Here is a 22,870-nt window from a genome sequence, read left to right as displayed (position 1 = left end):
TTTTTCGGATGAAAAATGGCTCTGAGCACTATGGGACTCAACTTCAGAGGTCATTAGTCCCCTAGAACTTAGAACTAGTTAAACCTAACTAACCTAAGAACATCACACACACATCCATGTCCGAGGCAGGATTCGAACATGCGACCGTAGCGGTCTCACGGTTCCAGACTGCAGCGCCTAGATCCGCACGGCCACTTCGGCCGGCTTTCGGATGAATCCAGGTTCTGTTTACATTATGATGGTCGCATCCGTGTTTGGCGACATCGCGGTGAACGCACATTGGAAGCGTGTATTCGTCATCGCCATACTGGCGTATCACCCGCCGTGATGATATGGGGTGCCGTTGGTTACACGTCTCGGTCACCTCTTGTTCGCATTGACGGCACTTTGAACAGTGGACCTTACATTTCAGATGTGTTACGACCCGTGGCTCTACCCTTCATTCGATCCCTGCGGAACCCTACATTTCAGTAGGATAATGCACGACCGCATGTTGCAGGTCCTGTACGGGCCTTTCTGGATACAGAAAATGTTCAACTGCTACGCTGGCCAGCACATTCTCCAGATCTCTCACTAATTGAAAACGTGTGGTGAATGCTGGCCGAGCAACTGGCTCGTAGAATACGCCAGTCACTACTCTTGATGAACTGTGGTATCGTGTTGAAGCTGCATGGGCAGCTGTACCTGTACACGCCATCCAAGCTCTGTTTGACTCAATGCCCAGGCGTGTCAAGGCCGTTATCACGGTCAGAGGTGGTTGTTCTGGGTACTGATTTCTCAGGATCTATGCACCCAAATTGCGTGAAAATGTAATCACATGTCAGTTCTAGTATAATATATTTGTCCAAAGAATTCCCGTTTATCATCTGCATTTCTTCTTGGTGTAGCAATTTTAATGGCCAGTAGTGTATCTGTGCGTAACTATGCAGAGCGACTTCGAGTGGAATGACCATATAAATGAAATAATGGGAAAAGTAGACACCACCGGAAGAATCTTAAGGAAATGTAACTGATCTACAAAAGAAGTGGCTTATAAGGCGCTTCTTCGCACGATTAGTGAGTACTGTTCATCCATCTCGGATCCCTATCGGGTAGGACTGATAGGGGAGATAGAGAAGATCCAACGAAAGCGCCGACTTTCGTCAGGGGACCGTTCAGCTGGCAAGCGAGCGTTATGGAAATGCTATAGAAACTCCACAGGGCCAGCCTGAGTGGCCGTGCGGTTCTAGGCGCTACAGTCTGGAGCAGAGCGACCGCTACGGTCCTGCCTCGGTCATGGATGTGTGTGATGTCGTTAGGTTAGTTAGGTTTAATTAGTTATAAGTGTAGGCGACTGAAGACGTCATAAGTTAAGTCGCATAGTGCGCAGAGCCATTTGAACCATTTGAACTTAACTCCACAGGCAGATGTTACAAAAATGGTTCTGAGCAATATGGGACTTAACATCTAAGATCATCAGTCCCCTAGAACTTAGATCTACTTAAACCTAACTAACCTAAGGACATCACACACATCCATGCCCGAGGCAGGATTCGAACCTGCGACCGTAGCAGTCGCGCGGTTCCGGACTGAAGCGCCTAGAACCGCACGGTCGGCAGATGTTACTAGAAAGGCGCACACGGTATGCCCGAACTCTTACGGGACTTGGTAGATTAATCTGCCACGAGGAATGAGTATGATGGGCAAATATCTATTAGGCGCACTACGAATGTAGTGGTGTGGACATGTTGGGAATGTGGATCTCACGGGGAGCGTGCAAGGGATAAGTCCCTGCAGACGCACTATCCTCTGTGCCCGCGGTGACTCAGACGGGCAGTCTGCTTTAGGCGGTGGCGCGGCACGGACCTGCTGTCCCGGCCGCGGGCGCGCGTGGAAGAGGAAGTGTTTACACCGTCGGTACTCGCGCGTGTTGTTGTCTGACTCGATCGCCATGGCACACAATTTTCGAAAGACTACGCTCCAATTTACGTTCGACAACGAATTTGCCAGACCCAAAGCTTTCGAAATAGAGCGTTTTTTGAGGGAAGAAGTTCGTTTACCTGCTACAGACATAATTGGAATACACCTGTCCATTGTAAGCAGTACAATGTACGTAAACATGACCGATGAAGCTGCATGTGAAAGAACTCTCTCCACTGCTCAAAGAGGATTTAAATTTCGACACTCTGATGGCCATACCAGCGATGTAACAGTAGCTCCTTCAGGATTGGGTGTGAAGATCATTCGGATCTTTGAATTACCGTTCGAGGTGCCAGAATCGATGGTTACTGAGTCGCTGCGACCACATGGAACGGTACTTAGTCATACGCCTGAACGCTGGGCACGTTTTAGTACCTATCCTGTGCTAAACGGCGTGCGACAGGTGCGGATCGTCCTTACTAAACATATCCCGTCTTATTTATACATTGGCGGGTGTCGAGCTATTGTGATCTACGATGGCCAGCCACGCACTTGTTCTGGCTGTGGTGGAGAAGGACACATCCGCTCGGAGTGCATACAACGCCGCGTCGTGCAACTGCCACATGGAGACGCGTCACAGCGAGAAGTTCCCACGCAACTGCCGATGACGTACGTGTCGGTGGCATGGAGCATGGAGGTGACTCGGAGAATGTCCCTACACCCACGTCACGTCAGTTGAGGGAGGAACCTTCCGACAACTCACATGAAGCACGCGACGTGGAAGTAGAGGTCGAGACAGTGGCGCCGGCAACGGACCAACGAACGATCGACGAACACAGTGAGGCAGCAGAGGGCAGGGCACGCAAACAGCGATCACCGAAGCGTCGCAAAAAGTGTCGCCATAGTTCGGGTGACACGTCCCCCCCTAGCCTAGGGGACACGGAAGGTATCCTAGCCGAAGAACTGTCTGAAACAGAACACGTGCCTTTAGAGGACGCTGACAGGATTCCGTCAGATGGAGACCGGATGTCCTGCCTTTCAGATGGTCCCTCTTCATTGACACCGACTGACCAAGCGCTGCCGACGAAGGAGTCAGGGATACCAATGTCCCAGCAGCCTCGTCGAAATACATCAGAGGACGTTTCTCGGATGGATGACCACTGCGACTGGGCGGAACCAGTCGAGGACATACAGGAATTGCCACCCCCTAATGATGACCACTCACCCTGGAACGACAACAAAGGAGGGCAGCCCGTTGGCGGGCACCCCTCTGAGCACGAATAGTGGACTAACGCCCTTGGAGTTCTCAATGACATGACACGAGCATGACAACGACAACGAACCAAGCATATAAGGTGGGCACAGTGAACATTAACACCGCACGTTCGCTTGCAAAGATGCAACTTCTCCGGGACATGATTTACGCCACTGACGTTGATATTCTGCTGATGCAGGAAACCTGCAATGCTGCTTTTCCCGACGTGCACGGATACAACACTTACCTAGCGCCGACTCCAGATGGAGGACGTGGCACAGCGATACTAGTCCGGGAAGGGATTCCGATGTGTGTCCTCGATTACCTTCCTTCGGCTCGGGGTTTGGCTATGACCGTAAACGGCATTCGTATCGTCAACATCTATGCACCCTCCGGATCTGACAATCGACAGGCGCGTGCACGATTCTACTCGGAGGAGATTGCCCCCCTATTCCATGGGAGGTATGACCACATGTTGGTAGGGGGGGATTTTAACTGTGTACTCACCCCGAAGGATCAAACTCCTAATTTCAGCTCCTGCCACGCATTGAACACGATCTGCCGGGACATGGCCCTTATGGACACGTGGGAAAAGATCCATGGGTAGTGAGAGGGCTACACGTATTTTACTAGCCACTCGGCGAGCAGGCTGGATCGGATTTATGTTTCTGACGGATTAAGAGATCACGTGTTGGCTGCTGAACGTTGGCCCACAGCTTTTACGGATCACCTTGCATATTTATGCACGTTAACCCTCCCACGGCAGAGGGTCTGGCGGAGTCGTAGTTCCTGGAAACTCAATTCATCCTTATTGGTGGATCTCGAATGTCGCCAGCGGATCGAAGAAACATGGCAGACTTGCACTCGCCGTCTGCCGCTGCACCGTACGGTTCTTTCGTGGTGGCTGCAGTGTGAAAAACCGGCGATACGAAGAGCTCTCATCACGTATGGCAAGGAAAAAGCGAAATGGCTCCGAGATACACTTGATTATTACTACATGGTGCTCCGCGACCTGTCCTCCATGGCCCCATCGCTCGAGCGTCAAGCGGAAGTCCATCGCATTCAGGCCTGCATTTTATCGATCGCGAGACGTCGATTGGAGGGACTTTCGATCCGTGCTCGGTGCTTGGACAACGTCGATGGAGAACGTATTGGCATGCATCATGTGTCCAAGGGACATGCGCGTAATCGCCGATCCCTAATCACAGTCCTCCATGATGACGATGGTCGGCCCTTAACGTCACAACAGGACATTGCTGCTGAGTTTCTGGAGCATTACCGCCTCCTTTTCACTGGGACGCCGACGGACAATCGGACAGGAGAAGAAATTTTGCGACAGATGCAAACGGAGGTGGATGGTCCGGATGCAGAGGCGGTATTGGAACCCCTAACGGTAGATGACATCCGGGGCGCACTCGCGAAGGGTGCGGTGCATAAATCCCCTGGGCCAGTTGGGTTGACACTCGAATTTTACCGCGCATTTGCGGATTTAATGATGTCCCAGTTGGTATTGATGTATAATGAGTTATTGAGCCCTGACACGGACGTTCCGTCACAGTTCATGGCGGGACTGCTTATACCAATACCGAAATCGACAGCGAGTGTCAGCGCCCATCAATTTAGACCGCTCACGATGCTCAATACTGATTATAAGATGTTGGCGGCAAGGCTCAAGACTGTAATATCCAAGACAATACCACCAGACCAGGCTTGTCTAGGGGTTCGGAGCAACATACATTCTATCCTCGGCGAATACCGTGACGTAATTTCCCTGACGGAAGCTTGTCGCATGCGAGCGGCGTTCGTATCGGTGGACTTTGATCGTGCCTTTGACAGGATCAACCATGATTTCCTTGACTCGACCATGCGACGCATGGCGATACCACAGGATTTTATTACCGTCCTCATGCGCCTCCTTCGCGGCGCTTCTTCGACGGTGAGAGTCAATGGCAGGGAGGTAGGAACGATTCCTGTTTGCAGCTCAGTTAGGTAAGGATGTCTCTTGTCGATGATACTGTTTACAATAGCGCTCGAACCACTGATGCAGACTCTTAGACGGACTCTAACAGGCGTCCGACTCCGTGCGAGCTCCTTCACGTGTCGTGCATATGTCGACGACTTGATGATACTCGTCCGGTCGGAGAACGAAGTAAGTCAGGTGGTTACCCTTCTTACTAAGTACGGAGTAGCTGCGGGAAGCAGGGACAACATGAATAATACCAAGATCATGCACATCGGTCGAGGGCTGGACGCTCTGCACAGTCCGTTTACGACGGTGGACATCTTGGGATGCTTAGATGTATTGTTCACCCGATCGCTACGGCAATCAGCGGCGGCGAGCTATCGACGTCTCCTCCAGAACGTCCGACTGTACATACGCAACAATTCACTCCGAACGCACGACCTGCTCCAAAGGGTGGACTACACTAATGTTCACCTGGCCTCGCGACTGCCGCACCTGGCACAGGTACTGCCAATGCCACATGGTATTGCTGACAGATTAATGGCGGCCTTTGGATACTATGTCAGCCAAGGAATGTTGTTTAAAGTCAAATACAAGACTTTAACTCTCCCACACCATGCTGGAGGACTTAACCTCACGGATGTGCGGAACAAGGCTCTCGCTCTATACCTGCGAGCCCCGCTACGCACTTGGAACCAACGGCAACACGCCATCACGTCGGCCATCCTGGATGTGCTTCTTCCCACGTCCTTTGAACCACCGGTGGCGGTAGGCACAATCTCGCCCTCTTTTTCTCACGTCGCGCGATTTTTTGTTGATTTTAGTTATGTTCAGTTACAGATACCTTCTACAAGAATCCCCACTACCCGTGAGATATATCGATACTTGCGGCGTCATCATGGCAGCAATGTTGTCAAACTTAAATATCCAACACGAGACTGGAGACAGATTTGGCGAGCTGTCCATACACCTCTCCTCACCACAGCAGCGCGATCGTCATGGTATACACTAATCAACCGCAAGACAGTCAACCGCCAACGATTGTACGACATTCGCATGGTAGATTCCCCGCTCTGCCATATATGTGGCATGCAGGGCACCGACGAACATTCTCTGCAGTGCGGTGAGGCAAAGGATGTTTGGCGGCTGACGCAACGCATCATGGCCCTCCTCTGACGCACCGACGAATCAACGTTCACGACGGACGCTTTATTTTTCCCTGACGCTGTATTTTTCCCTTCACAAAAAACATCGGCAATCCGATGGATTGGAGGACACGCATCGCACTACGTGCTCTCGCGGACATTGATATCGGGCATGGACTATTGGCATTATCTATTAGAACAACACGAAACCATCCGACGCCACTCTAAATATAAAACGAATTTTGCGAACTTTCTAGGCAGCATGTTTCATAACCCCCCGAAGCGGTGGGGAGTCCCAGGTTTACGTTGTTTCGAGGGATAGGATGTACTCCCAGTGAAGTGACGAGGATGTCACTTCAGTCCTATATTTCTTTTCCTTCTTTTTTATATATGATTTTTCTTTTGGGACATTAAAATTAAATGAAAAAAATAAAAAAGATGGATAGAGCGTCTGCCATGTAAGTAGGAGATCCCGTTATGAGAAAAAAAAAGATGGATAGAGCGTCTGCCATGTAAGCAGGAGATCAAGGGTTCGAGTCCCGGTCGGGGCACACATTTTCAACATGTCCCCAATGAAGTACATCAACGCCTGTTTGCAGCTAGGGTATCCATTTAATCATCATTTCATTACAAGAAAGTCGTTGTGCATCAAGGAGAGATTTACTATTGAAATTTCGACACAGAACTTTTTGTTAGCAGTCGGACCACATATTACTTCATCCCCACACACATCTCGCGTATTGACCACGAGGAGGAAATTAGAGAAATTAGAGTCAATACAGGAGCTTAGCGACAATCACTCTTCCCACGCACTACTCGCGAGTGGAACAGGGTTGGGTGGATCAGATAGTGGTACCGGAAGTACCCTCCGCCACACAACATTAGGAGGCTTACAGAGTATGATGTAGATGCAGATGTTAAAATATACCGTGCGTGGCAAAATGGCCTGCGACGAGGCAACAGCGGTGCAGCGCAGGCCATAGCTGAGGGCTGGACGACGGCTGCGGAGAGGTGAACGGGCCGATAGACGTACAATTGTTGAGCAGCTGACCGCCCAGATGAACCAAGGGGCTACCAACAACATCTTCTCAACGACCGTCCAATGGACTTTGCTGCGTGTGGACCTCCGCAGAAGCCGCCTGGTTCATGCATCCATGCTGAATGCTGTTCATCGGCAATAAAGAGGCTGGTATTTACTCGCCATTAGCGCAACTGGACGTCGACTGACTGTCGACAGGTGGCCTCTTCAGATGGAACACATTTTATGCTTCATCGGCGTTACACGTCTGAATGCAGACACCCTGCAGCAATGTTCAGAAGTTAAAACTAAATGTTACAGCATAACGTACCAAAAAATACGAAAGATGCGGTCATACCCGACAGCGTCAGATAGTCAGAATTAATTGAATCAAAAAGTTTACTGTTGCCAGTCACCGTTTTATTTATTTCCACGACGCGTTTCAAAGGTTTAAACCTCCATCATCGGGTGGATTTACATTTGTTACTGTGACATTTGTGTGTGTGTTGTGTTACGATTTTTTGGAGGAACTTGTGGCACTGCCTAGTGGAGAAACAATATACTATTTCAGAACATGGTTTTTGGATTTCTTCTGAACCTGTGGCCACTGGAGGTACTCTAGTTTACTTATTTTATATTTACCATTAGATATCAGTTTATTTTTTTGTCAGAAGAAATCCAAAACCACGTTCTGAAATAGTGTCTTGTTTCTCCACTAGGCAGTGCCACAAGTAGATAAAAAAAATTCCAAACAATATGGATGTAGACTATTTGACACCACAAAGGCAGGAACTGAATGAACAATGAAAGGTCCATACTTAGCTAGAATAATAGCTATTGTTCCTGCCTTAATTAATTTAAAGTATAGCTCTTCTCCTTACCCCCTTCCTCCCCCCCCCCCCCCAAGTCGGAAATGTGCTGCACTGGTGCTTTAGCGTTATGAGCAGTGTTCAGCAATATTCCTTCAAACGGCAGAAAGCTATTATTGGTGATAACGTGATAACAAGAAGTTTGGCTTTTTTTCGACAGCATCGAAGGTCAATGTCTTATCCTAAGCTCTGACGTTACGGTTTTTCAGAGTCTTTATTATCGATATTGTAAGATCGGTATTTAAGTATCCCAACAGATATTTTATAAATATCGATGGTCTTCAAAAGCTTTCTCAGAACCTATGAATCCTCCGAAACATGCAAATTCAAACTCACTCCTGCGTTTTATAACTTACTGCACACGGTGAAGCAAAAGTCGGGATACACCACTATAAAAGTCAAACTGTGTGTGGAATCATAATGGTATCTGGTATTAGGTGTCTATAAATGCGGGCAGAACTTACAGGAGCTATGGCGACAGCGGTGGCCATCTTGAAATCCGCCATCTTGGATTTGGGAAAGGTTTCTCAGATTGGAAGGGAGTCATGTGCCATATCATTTTGAACTGTCTCTTTCTCAGGAATACACACGTGAAATCAGTTTTAACACATCTTTACTTGTGTAGGAGTTATGACCTGTTAAACTTTAGGACACTTGCCAGAGTCGGCATTACAGCATGTGCTGAATATGAGTTCCATTGCGCTAGACACACAATCGAAGTCTTTTCCGCCAGACCTGCTGCACACGTCGCAGACTCTGCGAGTCAACAGAGGCACCCGTCTCCCCCCCACTCCCCCAACACCTTACCGATATGTCGGCAAACATGGGCTACATTGTTGATTATTGTCTCATACGCAATTGATTTCAAATTTCCCCACCGATAGAAGTCAAGAGGTGTAAGATCAGGGGACCATGGTGGCCATTCGATAGGACCTCTCCTATCTATCCAGTGACCTCCAAACTGTTTATCCAGAAGCTGTCCGACATCAGTACCAGAATGGGGAGGTGCATCATCTTGCTGGAAGACGACTGGGAAATCACCCTGCGGATTCAACAGCGCTGGAAGCACGTAATCACGGAGCACGTCAAGATACCTCTCCTCATTCAAGATTCCATCAACAAACACCGGAACCACGATTATAGTGCCCCAAAGCCCGTACCAAACCATTAATGTTTCACCACCGGCATCTTTACAAGGATCCAGCCTCGAGCGTTTTGCATCTGACAAGTAACACTGATTCTGTTTCTTTACTTCTCCTTGCACGTAAAAAATAGCTTCGTCACTGTACAGCATCTGTTCTATGAAGTTTGGATTCCCATTATTCTGACCCAGAGCCCATTCGTCGAACTGCACCCGCCGATCAGGCTCATCCCCCGAGAAATGATGTTGCAACTATCACTTGTATGGGTGCCGTTACTGTGTGCGTAACACACGCTGTGCTGAATACTAACTGATACCGGGTATTGCTGACAACCGGGGAGTACTGCGATGTGGACTTTTCACAAATTGTGACACAATTTCTGTTGCTGTCTCCTCGTCGGCGGCTGTTCTTGGACGTCCACTGCGTGGCTCGGCCAGCGCAGAGCACGTTGCACTCAATTTGTCCAGTAATTTGACTACTTTCATACGTGAACTGTCATTTCTCTCAAGATACCGCACACTGAAGTCAGCAGCAGTCGCTTTGGTACTTCGTCCACCGCTCATTAACACAATTCCAATGCATTCTTGCTGTGTAACTGCCATTGTGGATCACCTGAAACAACAAAGTGAATTGATCACCTCCTTGCAATTAAATGTTTTAACAGGTCGTTACTCTTACACAAATAAAGATTTCTTAAAACAGATTTCACATGTGTGTTCCTGAGAAAAAGGCAGTTCATTATGATGTGCCACATGACCTCCTTCCAATTTGAAAGACGTAACCCAAGACGGCGGACTTGGAGATGGCCACCGTTGTCGGCATAGCTCCTATGAGTTGCGTCCCCGCCTACAGATACTCCATACCAGACACCATTACGATTCCCCTCACCGTTCGACTTTTATGTAGCTGTATCCAGACTTTTGCCTCAACCATTATTTTACGACTAGTAAATTGGTCCATTGTGTTATTTACAATTCAAAAGTCAAGATACGAGGGCTGGAACCTTAGTAGTGTCAGCTATTTATTTACAGATCATACAAAATAGATAAGTGTTTCAAAGTTTTACTCACCTTCAAAGTAGTCACCACCATTGTGTATAACTTCTGTTTCTATGAAGCTTAGAGACAGAACTGATGACACTTTCTGCGGGACCTGACCATCACTTCGAAAGACAATGCTCAAACACGTACAGTGCAAACTGTTACTGATTTGTTTCACTGATGGGGATGCTATGTGCTGTACCACCTACTGTACTTCCTCGACTGAAGCCCTCGTGAGTTCAACTCGATTTTTAAACTGAAGGAAAAACTTCACGGCTTTTGCTTCAGAACTGCTACAAATTTGTCGGGCAAAAGACCGCGCCGCTCTAACTGTCAACACAACTGGCACTGCTAAGAGTATCCTACGAAATTACAATGAAATGAACACCCTTAGCTGCTTACAGGCGTTGACATACGTCAACGGGGACAGACGAAAATGTGTGCCACGATCGGGACTCGTACCCGGGATCTCCTGCTTACATGGCAGACGCTCTATCCATCTGAGCCACCGAGGACACAGAGCATAGCGTAACTGCAGGATTATCTCTGGCACGCCTCCCGCGAAAGCCACATTCTCAACGTATTGTCCCGCACAAATTCGTAGTGCCACCGCCCATTATACTCATTACTCGCGGCATGTTGCCGATTCCCGTAAGAGTGCGGGCACTGTTTGTGCATTCGCACAGAAGAAGAAGATGGTCAAGTGGCTGGTGAGCCTTAACTATACAGGGTGTTACAAAAAGGTACGGCCAAACTTTCAGGAAACATTCCTCACACACAAAGAAAGAAAATATGTTATTGGGACATGTGTCCGGAAACGCTTACTTTCCATGTTAGAGCTCATTTTATTACTTCTCTTCAAATCACAATACTCATGGAATGGAAACACACAGCAACAGAACGTACCAGCGTGACTTCAAACACTTCGTTACCTGAAATGTTCAAAATGTCCTCCGTTAGCGAGGATACATGCATCCACCCTCCGTCGCATGGAGTCCCTGATGCGCTGATGCAGCCCTGGAGAATGGCGTATTGTATCACAGCCGTCCACAATACGAGCACGAAGAGTCTCTACATTTGGTACCGGGGTTGCGTAGACAAGAGCTTTCAAATGCCCCCATAAATGAAAGTCAAGAGTGTTGAGGTCAGGAGAGCGTGGAGGCCATGGAATTGGTCCGCCTCTACCAATCCATCGGTCACCGAATCTGTTGTTGAGAAGCGTACGAACACTTCGACTGAAATGTGCAGGAGCTCCATCGTGCATGAACCACATGTTGTGTCGTACTTGTAAAGGCACATGTTCTAGCAGCACAGGTAGAGTATCCCGTATGAAATCACGATAACGTGCTCCATTGAGCGTAGGTGGAGGAACATGGAGCCCAATCAAGACATCGCCAACAATGCCTGCCCAAACGTTCACAGAAAGTCTGTGTTGATGACGTGATTGCACGATTGCGTGCGGATTCTCATTAGCCCACACACGTTGATTGTGAAAATTTACAATTTGATCACGTTGGAATGAAGCCTCATCCGTAAAGAGAACATTTCCACTGAAATGAGGATTGACACATTGTTGGATGAACCATTCGCAGAAGTGTACCCGTGGAGGCCAATCTGCTGCTGATAGTGCCTGCACTCGCTGTACATGGTACGGAAACAACTGGTTCTCCCGTAGCACTCTCCATACAGTGACGTGGTCAACGTTACCTTGTACAGCAGCAACTTCTCTGACGCTGACATTAGGGTTATCGTCAACTGCACGAAGAATTGCCTCGTCCATTGCAGGTGTCCTCGTCGTTCTAGGTCTTCCCCAATCGCGAGGCATAGGCTGAAATGTTCCCTGCTCCCTAAGACGCCGATCAATTGCTTCGAACGTCTTCTTGTCGGGACACCATGATTCTGGAAATCTGTCTCGATACAAACGTACCGCGCCACGGCTATTGCACCGTGCTAATCCATACATCAAATGGGCATCTGCCAACTCCGCATTTGTAAACATTGCACTGACTGCAAAACCACGTTCGTGATGAACACTAACCGATTGATGCTACGTACTGATGTGCTTGATGCTAGCACTGTAGACCAATGAGTCGCATGTCAACACAAGCACCGAAGTCAACATTACCTTCCTCCAATTGGGCCAACTGGCGGTGAATCGAGGAAGTACAGTACATACTGACGAAATTAAAATCAGCTCTAACATGGAAATCAAGCGTTTCCGGACACATGTCCACATAACATATTTTCTTTCTTTGTGTGTGAGGAATGTTTCCTGAAAGTTTGGCCGTACCTTTTTGTAACACCCTGTATATATACTAAGATGGTATCTGTTCATTCGGACATGTCCGAAAGAACAGATACCATCTTAGTAAATATATAGTATCCTACGACTTCCACATCGCTGGAAACGGGTTATACAAAATGCCGGTGACTACTTTGAAAGTCAATAAAACTTTGAAACACGTATCTGTTTTGTATGAGCTGTAAATAAATAGTTGCCACTATTAAAATTCTAACCCTCGTATTTTTATTGCTAACGTTTGTTTTACTTAATACCGATAACTCTGAACTGAAGTAAAACACCCGTCACGAATTGGTCCCCTTCCGACTGACCGATTGCTGCCTAAAATGCGGAGTGGGGAACCATTGTCGATGGTGGAACAGGTGATCAGGAGGTCGCCTTCCCCTCCAGCTGCTACTGTCAGTAGATGAGTCCCGATGATGCCACTGCATCTTTATTCAAGTTGCTCCTCATTTGATCTCACAAAGCTGAGTGGACCCCGTTCCAGAGCTACCTACCTCAGGAAAAAATCTGAGAAAGTATAAGGAATCGAAACCCTGTCCTCCAGCAACGAAGGTAGAAACGCTAACCATTCGACTACGGAAAACTCTGAACGCAAAAGGATGTTTTGTCCGATCGCTTCATGACAGTTCATCTGCATCGGCCTTAAGGATCAGCTTGCAGTGCGTATATTTACCCAAAAGTACTGGAAAATCACCTAACATGTAATAATATTTCTACTATGGTGGAATGTGCAAGACATTTGTGGGTGGCGGTGCATTTAAATACGGCAAGGCGTCATTGCATGGGCTCTAGCATATCGGAAGTTTACATCAGCAAACAGCTACGAAAAACACAAGGAAGATTGGAAAAAGTAAGCACATCGGCACCAGATTCTTTATTACCTTAAGCACTTCACATACAGAATATGCAGACATATTTTGAACCTCCTTATTCAAAATCAAACTGAGCGCAAAAGAAATAAATCAGCTTATACTGAACCGTATCATCTTCATCTTTGCCTAGTTGTGTGTGTCGTCTTCCGGAGCCTTGGTCCGTTTGCTTTTAAATTTCGGAGGGCGCTGCGTTCTGTGGAGAGACCTGCTGACGACGAGAATATCGATTGCTGCTGCCAGAGTGAGACGGGGAGTTGAGTTTCCGATTTTGTAGCAGCGTAATGTTGCGGGAAAGGTGGTATAACTTCCTGTGAACGCACGTGATTGCTACGAGCGTGTGTACTCGGAACGGCGGCAGTCGTTCTGGACGGGCTGTGTGATAAAGAAGCTCGGCGTGGCAACTGTTGACGCGGCGTGTCCGCGTTGCTATGGCGGAACTGGGCCGATCGACATAACTCGAGTTGGTGCTGGTTGCAACCTGTCGCCGAATGCTTGTCTGCCTTCTGGACTAACGGTGAGAATTTCGTGACGTGATGTGTCTCGCTGAATTTCTGCCTGTGTCGTCGGGTGTGTTTTGCTCAAAGGTTGTGTGCCATGGTGTTTCGCAATTTTAGTAGGCTCAGGCGTGCCCGCAATCCCGATTCAGTGATCTGCTGTTATGTTGTCAAGTGTAACCATCACTAGAAAAGAGTGTTAACTCTCTGTGCCTTAATAACTGAACCTAAAATATTATCTTTGGTTGAAATTTTATTCTGACCGTAGTGCAATAACGATCTTGTATTTTACAATTTGTTGAGTGGTATTACTATTTAGTACTGGCCGCCAAATTTACTAAGTCGAAGATTTAGGAAGGCTAGTGGGCGTCATTAACAGTTCCTGCCTAGATAGGCGTTATATTTTGAACCATGTGTTTCAATGTTTAGCAATTTTAATTTTATGTGTTATAGAGAGTTACTGTCGTGCCCTATGTGGACGATTCGCCACGTTGGTTAAGTTTCTAGTTGTTCTGCTGGTCTATGCCATATTGCTAAAGCAGGCAGGCCTGGTACAGCTGATTGTAAATTTTTCCTAGTGGTGAGGAGCATGGGCTGGTTTTAAGTGCTAACTCACTAACTTCAACCATTCTCAAATATTTATTACGACTGATATTCAGGCCCTTTAGGCCGAGTGGCGACGTCACTACCCCCTTTTTGGTTATTAATTTTATCTTTTTAGCTTGTTTTATTAAAAAAAACTTTGGTATATGAATTTGTCTTTTGGTCTTTACTGCTCCTTTGGACGAAATAAATTAACAGTTGGGTTTGCATTCTTGTAGCATTATCAAAACAGCATTTGTGGTTATATTTGATTGGCCTTTCTGGCCTAATGGTTAAAGTCATTTCTTTCAGTAACTTATTGTATCGGTCAATAATTAATCAAAAGTGTTGGGTTCTTCAGACCGTGATCATCTCCTTATGTTGAATCTTAAGGTTGTCATTCTGACACTACAGTTGTGAATGTTCAGCGGCCCTTCAGGCCTGTAGAATAAAATTAAATTGTGTTTGAAACTGAACCTCATTTGGATCTACGCTTTCACTCCCTGCAGCCTTTGAGCTCTGCTTACCTTGCGTTTTGGTTAAGTTTTCCCATACCACGACGTATCATATACGATACGCTAAATTAATGTTATCAGTGAATCGAACAGACCTGTGGCTAAATGATGTGGCTATTTAGTATGTAACATGACAACTGATGGCAGTGGCATACATGGATATTGGCCTATGTCAACATGAAACTGCATTCCGTCTACAAAGAACTAAGTTCTACCTTCAGTAGGAGTACCAAAGTAATAGCGAAAGATTTACCGTTCCTAACCGCTACATCAGAAAAGCGAGCTCTTCCTACACTAATGGAACCGATTTCATTTGTCATGCGTTGCTTAAACCAGCAACATCTATCGACCTCACCAAGTCATTTTCAGGAGCATGATAACATGCTTCCTTGTGACCGGACAGAATGAAGAAGAAAGAAAAGTGATGGGCAGCTGGGTCTACGCCACACCGAGTTCAGAACTAATTCTCGCGGCAGGCCACTTGGTTGGCCGCCGTAACCGAAGAAGACTTTGGCGAAATCTGTCGCGCGTCTGGATAAGCCAAAGAAATACACAAAACCGTGCGGAGTGGCCGCGCGGTTTCAGGCGCCCTGTCACGGACTGCGCGGCCCCTCCGACCAGAGGTTCTAGTCCTCCCTCGGACATGGCTGTGTGTGTGGTTCTTAGCGTAAGTTAGTTTTAGTAGTGTGTAAGTCTAGGGACCGCTGACCGTGGCAGTTTAGTCCCTTAGAAATTCACACATTTCAACAAATACACAAAGTAGCATACTATCAACACCAGCATTTCTACTTGCAAGCCTCTTTGGAAAGGCGGGATAGCGTCATGTTATTGTCCAGGTGAAAAGTTGAAGCGATTCAGTTACTATACCTGATTCAGATACACCCTCCTTTTCTCTCACAAACTGCATTGAAAAAAAAAAAATAACACTGATAATAATGTGAACAAGGCTTGACTGAAGCACGAAATGCGTGAATCTCGGAGTTGGCCGTAGGTGACAGATTCCCGTGCGACTCCACCCCGCGCGTTGGCAGCGGTAACAGAACTCCGGAGTCGGGCGCTTGAGTAATGGCGACTCCGTCACGGGATTCGTCGTCGTTAGCGGATTTTTGCCGGCAGGCTGCACCCGGCGACGGCATAAATCTCGCATCTCCCTCGGAAAACAATCCGCGCCTTAATAAGCTGTCTTCAACCCTTTCTCCGCCTTCTCGTTATCATCTTAATTATGTGCTAACTTCATTCTCCCGCGCCTCCGACGCCTTGTTTAGATTATAAGCGCGAGGCGGCGGCGCCCGACGCCCCTCCACGCCTCGCGCTCCGTCTTCGTTTCCTCCCCTCTTCGCCCTCCCTCCCCCACCTCCCTCCGCAACCCAACCCAGCCTCCTTGCGACTCATATTTCACGTGGTCGGGTTTTATCTGAGGAGGAGCTGCCCACCTCCTACCGCCCGCCGCTGAGGAAAGTGGGAAGGCTGCGCTAGTACCCTTGGGGGCGACGACCCACGTGGGCGCTGACGGTGAGATAAGGTGGTGGGCGCTGCTGGCACCTAGAGCCTTCTCTATTATCCTTTCGCACCGCAGCATTTTACGTGCCTGACGGCGAATGTCTCGAATCAACGATTCTACTGCCGCCAATGTACATTTAGCGTAAAGCCGTCGGCACACGGACCGTGCTGTCGAACGTTAACGTTGAGCGAGCCAAGTTCAACGTGCTGCTGAACGCTCAGGAATGATGCGACTTGTGCATACGGTACGTGGGCCCCAACGTGGTATACGCGATCGCAACGCACTCCAGCGGCAGTTGAGGAATGTTTCTAGTTCGTAAATCACACTGTTTACTCAATGGGCGCGCGTAAAATTTCAACGTTAGTTCTATTAAAAGGCACGTTTCCTCCATCGTCCACGAAAAGGAAAGTACCATGTCCAATCAATAAGGACAGATACATATAAAAGTTCCATTACAAACAGTGCGGTACAAATTTGGAATATTTCTCCGCATAAGATAAACGCTATTGTATCATTCCCAAATTTTAGTAAAACCCCAAGGTCAGACTTAATTAATCACTGTTCCTACCAAGTAGCAGAATCTTTGCAACATGTGAATTACGAAGCGTAAAAGAAAAAGGAGCAAAATACCTTTATACAAGCAGCGCAAGCTGTCCTGTAGGTTGACAATCGAACAAAGTCTCCCCTCAAAAAAAGGTGAACTTGTATTTACATAACATCAAATGTTATACTATATACTTATATTAAACTAATAATAAAGTATCAGAACCTAATAAAAACGCGAATGTTAGGAAATAAAATTTAGGAGTATTAAGACGCTAACCTCCGCCCCACCTATCAAATCAATAGAACAAAGTTACGCTACTCATTGCGCTTTTTTTTTCATTTTGTTCGTTGTGTTCGGTCGTTGCGGACGTCACATGACATCCGTTCAAGTTCGTTTGTTGATCCTTCCACTCAATTTTTTATTGCAAGGGGCAACAAGCTCTTTTTTTTTTTAATCTCATTTTGTTCGTTTTCGTTCGTTGAATATGCTCGGTGCGGACGTCGTAAGACATCCGTTTAAGTTCGTTGTTGACCGATTAGCTCAGTTCTGTTATTACAGAGGGCAGCTAACCCTCTGACCGAACACGCTGAGCTACCGTGCCGGCGCGCTACACCAACAACACACACATTTCAAGTAATCAAAGTATATTCCCCGTTGCAGAAAACCTTATCGTAAAAAAGTTACTAATTGAAATTTAATTACAACGAACCAAGAACAATGCGTTTTGGGTGGATCTTCCGTGTGTCGCTGCCTTGAAATAGTCTACTCTCATAATACGCAAGTTACAATAATTCTTTTGCTATGAATATGATGTTTCTTGTTATTTTATTGGAACCAATCACACAGTTAACAATGAGTTTTCCAGTGATTCTGAATATGCTGGTGCTCAGAAACGGCATATATACGTGTGGTGTCACCGCCAGACACCACACTTGCTAGGTGTTAGCCTTTAAATCGGCCGCGGTCCGTTAGTATAAGTCGGACCCGCGTGTCGCCACTATCAGTGATTGCATACCGAGCGCCGCCACACGGTAGGTCTAGAGAGACTTCCTAGCACTCGCCCCAGTTGTACAGCCGACTTTGCTAGCGATGGTTCACTGACAAATTACGCTCTCATTTGCCGAGACGATAGTTAGCGTAGCCTTCAGCTACGTCATTTGCTACGACCTAGCAAGGCGCCATTATCAGTTACTATTGATGCTGTAAAACATGTACCGTCAAGAGCGATGTTCACCAATTATGGATTAAAGTTAAGTATTCCAGCAGCTACGTACGTTTTTTGCTAGTCTCATTTCCTTGACCTGTTCCAGACCTCACGCCAGTCTGCGTGAGCTTAAACGCGTGCTATTCAGCTACAAGTCATAGTGGATTCGCTGTCGGGTCAGTCCACTACAGTAACCACGTCAATTTCGTAGAAGAAACCACGAATTTTATACGTGAATCGACCACCAAACCCCTAGATAGCGCTGCCGACACTAGCTGAACATTGAGATTTATCTGATTCATTTGATAGACTGGAGTCTACTCGTTGTGTAACTATCAAAGTAATTGTATTTCCAGTGTTACAAAAGTAAAAATACAGCATACGCATTACAAACCAAATAATATAACTTTAACACTAAATTGAACTGTAAAACCTTCTATGACCAATCATTTCAAACTCTATATACTTCTCGGCATATAAAGACACGAAGAAATGACTTGTCGCATGGTCTACATCTAAAAAACATTCCGGAGGCCAACGTACGGCGCATGCCGGAGGGTACCTCATACCACTACGACTCATTTCCTTTACAGTTCCACTCGCAAACAGAACGAAGGAGAAACAGCTATCTACGGGCCTCAGTTTCTCTCATCTTATAATCGTGGTTCTCACGCGAAATTTACGTTGGCGGCACAAGAATAGTTCTGCAGTCAGCCTCAAATGTCGGTTCTATAGTTTTTCTCAAGAGTGTATTGCGGAAATACATTCCTGGAAATTGAAATAAGAACACCGTGAATTCATTGTCCCAGGAAGGGGAAACTTCATTGACACATTCCTGGGGTCAGATACATCACATGATCACACTGACAGAACCACAGGCACATAGACACAGGCAACAGAGCATGCACAATGTCGGCACTAGGACAGTGTATATCCACCTTTCGCAGCAATGCAGGCTGCTATTCTCCCATGGAGACGATCGTAGAGATGCTGGATGTAGTCCTGTGGAACGGCTTGCCATGCCATTTCCACCTGGCGCCTCAGTTGGACCAGCGTTCGTGCTGGACGTGCAGACCGCGTGAGACGACGCTTCATCCAGTCCCAAACATGCTCAATGGGGGACAGATCCGGAGATCTTGCTGGCCAGGGTAGTTGACTTACACCTTCTAGAGCACGTTGGGTGGCACGGGATACATGCGGACGTGCATTGTCCTGTTGGAACAGCAAGTTCCCTTGCCGGTCTAGGAATGGTAGAACGATGGGTTCGATGACGGTTTGGATGTACCGTGCACTATTCAGTGTCCCCTCGACGATCACCAGTGGTGTACGGCCAGTGTAGCAGATCGCTCCCCACACCATGATGCCGGGTGTTGGCCCTGTGTGCCTCGGTCGTATGCAGTCCTGATTGTGGCGCTCACCTGCACGGCGCCAAACACGCATACGACCATCATTGGCACCAAGGCAGAAGCGACTCTCATCGCTGAAGACGACACGTCTCCATTCGTCCCTCCATTGACGCCTGTCGCGACACCACTGGAGGCGGGCTGCACGATGTTTGGGCGTGAGCGCAAGACGGCCTAACGGTGTGCGGGACCGTAGCCCAGCTTCATGGAGACGGTTGCGAATGGTCCTCGCCGATACCCCAGGAGCAACAGTGTCCCTAATTTGCTGGGAAGTGGCGGTGCGGTCCCCTACGGCACTGCGTAGGATCCTACGGTCTTGGCGTGCATCCGTGCGTCGCTGCGGTCCGGTCCCAGGTCGACGGGCACGTGCACCTTCCGCCGACCACTGGCGACAACATCGATGTACTGTGGAGACCTCACGCCCCACGTGTTGAGCAATTCGGCGGTACGTCCACCCGGCCTCCCGCATGCCCACTATACGCCCTCGCTCAAAGTCCGTCAACTGCACATACGGTTCACGTCCACGCTGTCGCGGCATGCTACTAGTGTTAAAGACTGCGATGGAGCTCCGTATGCCACGGCAAACTGGCTGACACTGACGGCGGCGGTGCACAAATGCTGCGCAGCTAGCGCCATTCGACGGCCAACACCGCGGTTCCTGGTGTGTCCGCTGTGCCGTGCGTGTGATCATTGCTTGTACAGCCCTCTCGCAGTGTCCGGAGCAAGTATGGTGGGTCTGACACACCGGTGTCAATGTGTTCTTTTTTCCATTTCCAGGAGTGTAACTTTATCTTCCCTCTTGGGATTCCCATTTGAGTTCACGCGTCATCTCCAAAATTCTTGCGTAATAAATACAGCAGCGTGCCTTTGAATTGCATCAATGTCTTCCTTTAATCCGACCTCCTGCAGAGTCCAGTCACTGGAGCAGCATTCAGGAATGGGTCGCACTAGTTTTGTATACGCCATCGCCTTTACAAAGGAATTCTACATTTCCTAACTCTCCCAATAAAACTAAATCGAGCAGTTACCTTCCCTACTACCTGCCTGACCTATTCATTCCATTTCATATGAACTTTCGTGGTCACGTCTAGGTATTAAATCGACGTGACAGTATCGAGCAGCTCTCAGAGGCTCGGCACTCATTTGTTGAGCACAGGTTTGACGGCCCTGGGGTTCCTGAGCTGGGGACTCGTAAGCGCCGCCGGTCCCTTGTTACAATAATCTCTGGGTTGAATTCAGGGACCACTGTACAGTGCGCGAGGTGCCGGGGCTAGCAGTGTATTTAACACTAAATTCTTCTAGAATCTACAAATGCAAATGATGCTCCAAGCCCCCCCTACTCTAACTCCGACTTTTGCTGCTGCACATGGATTAAAAAGATACGCGAACTGACTGTAACAAACCCTGCATCAAATTGGCTCAAATTGGATACTCAAATAAACGCTGTGAAAGTGAAGTTGTCCCTAAACTAGACTGTGACGTTTATGACGAAGTGGTATGTGGAGCCAATTCCTTGCAACTCAGATCTTAAGAGAGACACACAGCTAACCCAACATTAATTGCTGCTTCATTAGTGAGAACTCAGACAATGAACACCCAACATAGAACAAAGTTAGAAAAGACGAACAGGCGCGCTCTGCTGAGCTCTGATTATCGCCTAGCAAAAATGCCTGCGTCGCCGGTGCTGCGGACGTACATTAACAAGCTGTCTTCTTAGCTGCAAGGACACGATCTGGCGTACTGGAAGCGATGGCTGGTTGCTTCGACGTCCCGTCGTGGTGATGATAATGTCGCGAGTATAGCCCGAAACAAATTGTCCTGGTCTGGTTGTTCCAGACTAAAGACTTCCTATCAATACAAATGCGCCTCTGAGGGAGACGAAGAAGGCTCGCCACACAATCACTGACGGTACAGTGATTGAGTTTAACAAGCGAAGTCACACAGTAACTCCGATACAGTCAACTTTAGCCAAAACTGCTCAAGACAGACAACATAGGCCTCTTGTATGCAGAACGCTCAATTGCCAACTGTACTCGGAAAGTTACGTTGAAGTCGAAACTTCAGCAACTTCATCAAGCAGTTACGATTAAATAAACGTATATTAGACAGCCAACGGAAGCAGGCTGACCAGAGCAGCGAGAGCTCAGTCTTGTAACCTACTCCGACCGAAAGGCGAGAGCCGACTACCCACAAGAGCACCCGTACAAAACCGAACACAGAACATTCCCGCCCCCACGACAGTGGCCGTGGGTAACCATTCCAATCAGCAACTCGAAAACCGGCGGAAAATTCCACTCCATTGCCGGAATACTACCATTCCACCAATGGAGATTCTTGGCACCAATTTCTGCGCCGATTTTGCTACGTCACGGAGCTATGCCCTGAGTAAGCCAATCACAGTTACGATTTTGCAGAAAGCGCGGGAATTTGCCTGCCACAACTGCCTGGGTACACAAGTCATTCCCACGCCTCGCTGGTAGCCCGCCAGAAAGTGTTTTCGCTAAGTTTCTGCGAAGTAACGGAACCTCTAGCCCAGCCGCTACTTCAGGCCCCTGCGGGCGTGCCTCTTGACAATGTCGGCGTCTGGAAAGCATTCACTCGACTCTCTCACACCCGTCGGCTTACCCTTTCAAAATCAGCAGTGCCCGCCTGTCACCAGACCACCCGGGTGACGAGAGACGCTGCGTGGGAAGTCCGCGTGTGAAGGAATAGCAACTTTCCACTGCATGCAATTAGAGAGGAGAATCGTAAGATAGAAATATGAGAGGGGGCTCATGCCACCTCTCAAGTGTAACGTTGCGTTTCACAGGGAACGGGGATCTTGGCTTGACGCCCAGATCGCGAGGATGGTAAAAGCATCTGTATAAAGGAGTATAAAGAATCCACCTCGACTGCAAATTGAAATCGGATATTGACCTAGGTTTCGGCGCGGATAACCACGCCTTCTTCGGAACACACCTGAGAGCCCGCGGCCCACCGAACGTCGGCCGGGGTGAGGGAGCACGCTTCAGACGTTCGAGCTAAGTACAGCTATTGACATGGCACACACGTACCGTTTATTTTACATTTTATGAGAGTCTTTTGCCATTTTGGGCGTTCTGTATTAATGTTGGGCC

Source organism: Schistocerca cancellata, chromosome 8 (genome assembly GCF_023864275.1).
Source record: "Schistocerca cancellata isolate TAMUIC-IGC-003103 chromosome 8, iqSchCanc2.1, whole genome shotgun sequence".
NCBI lineage: Eukaryota > Metazoa > Arthropoda > Insecta > Orthoptera > Acrididae > Schistocerca > Schistocerca cancellata.
Note: the sequence above shows the minus strand (reverse complement) of the source record.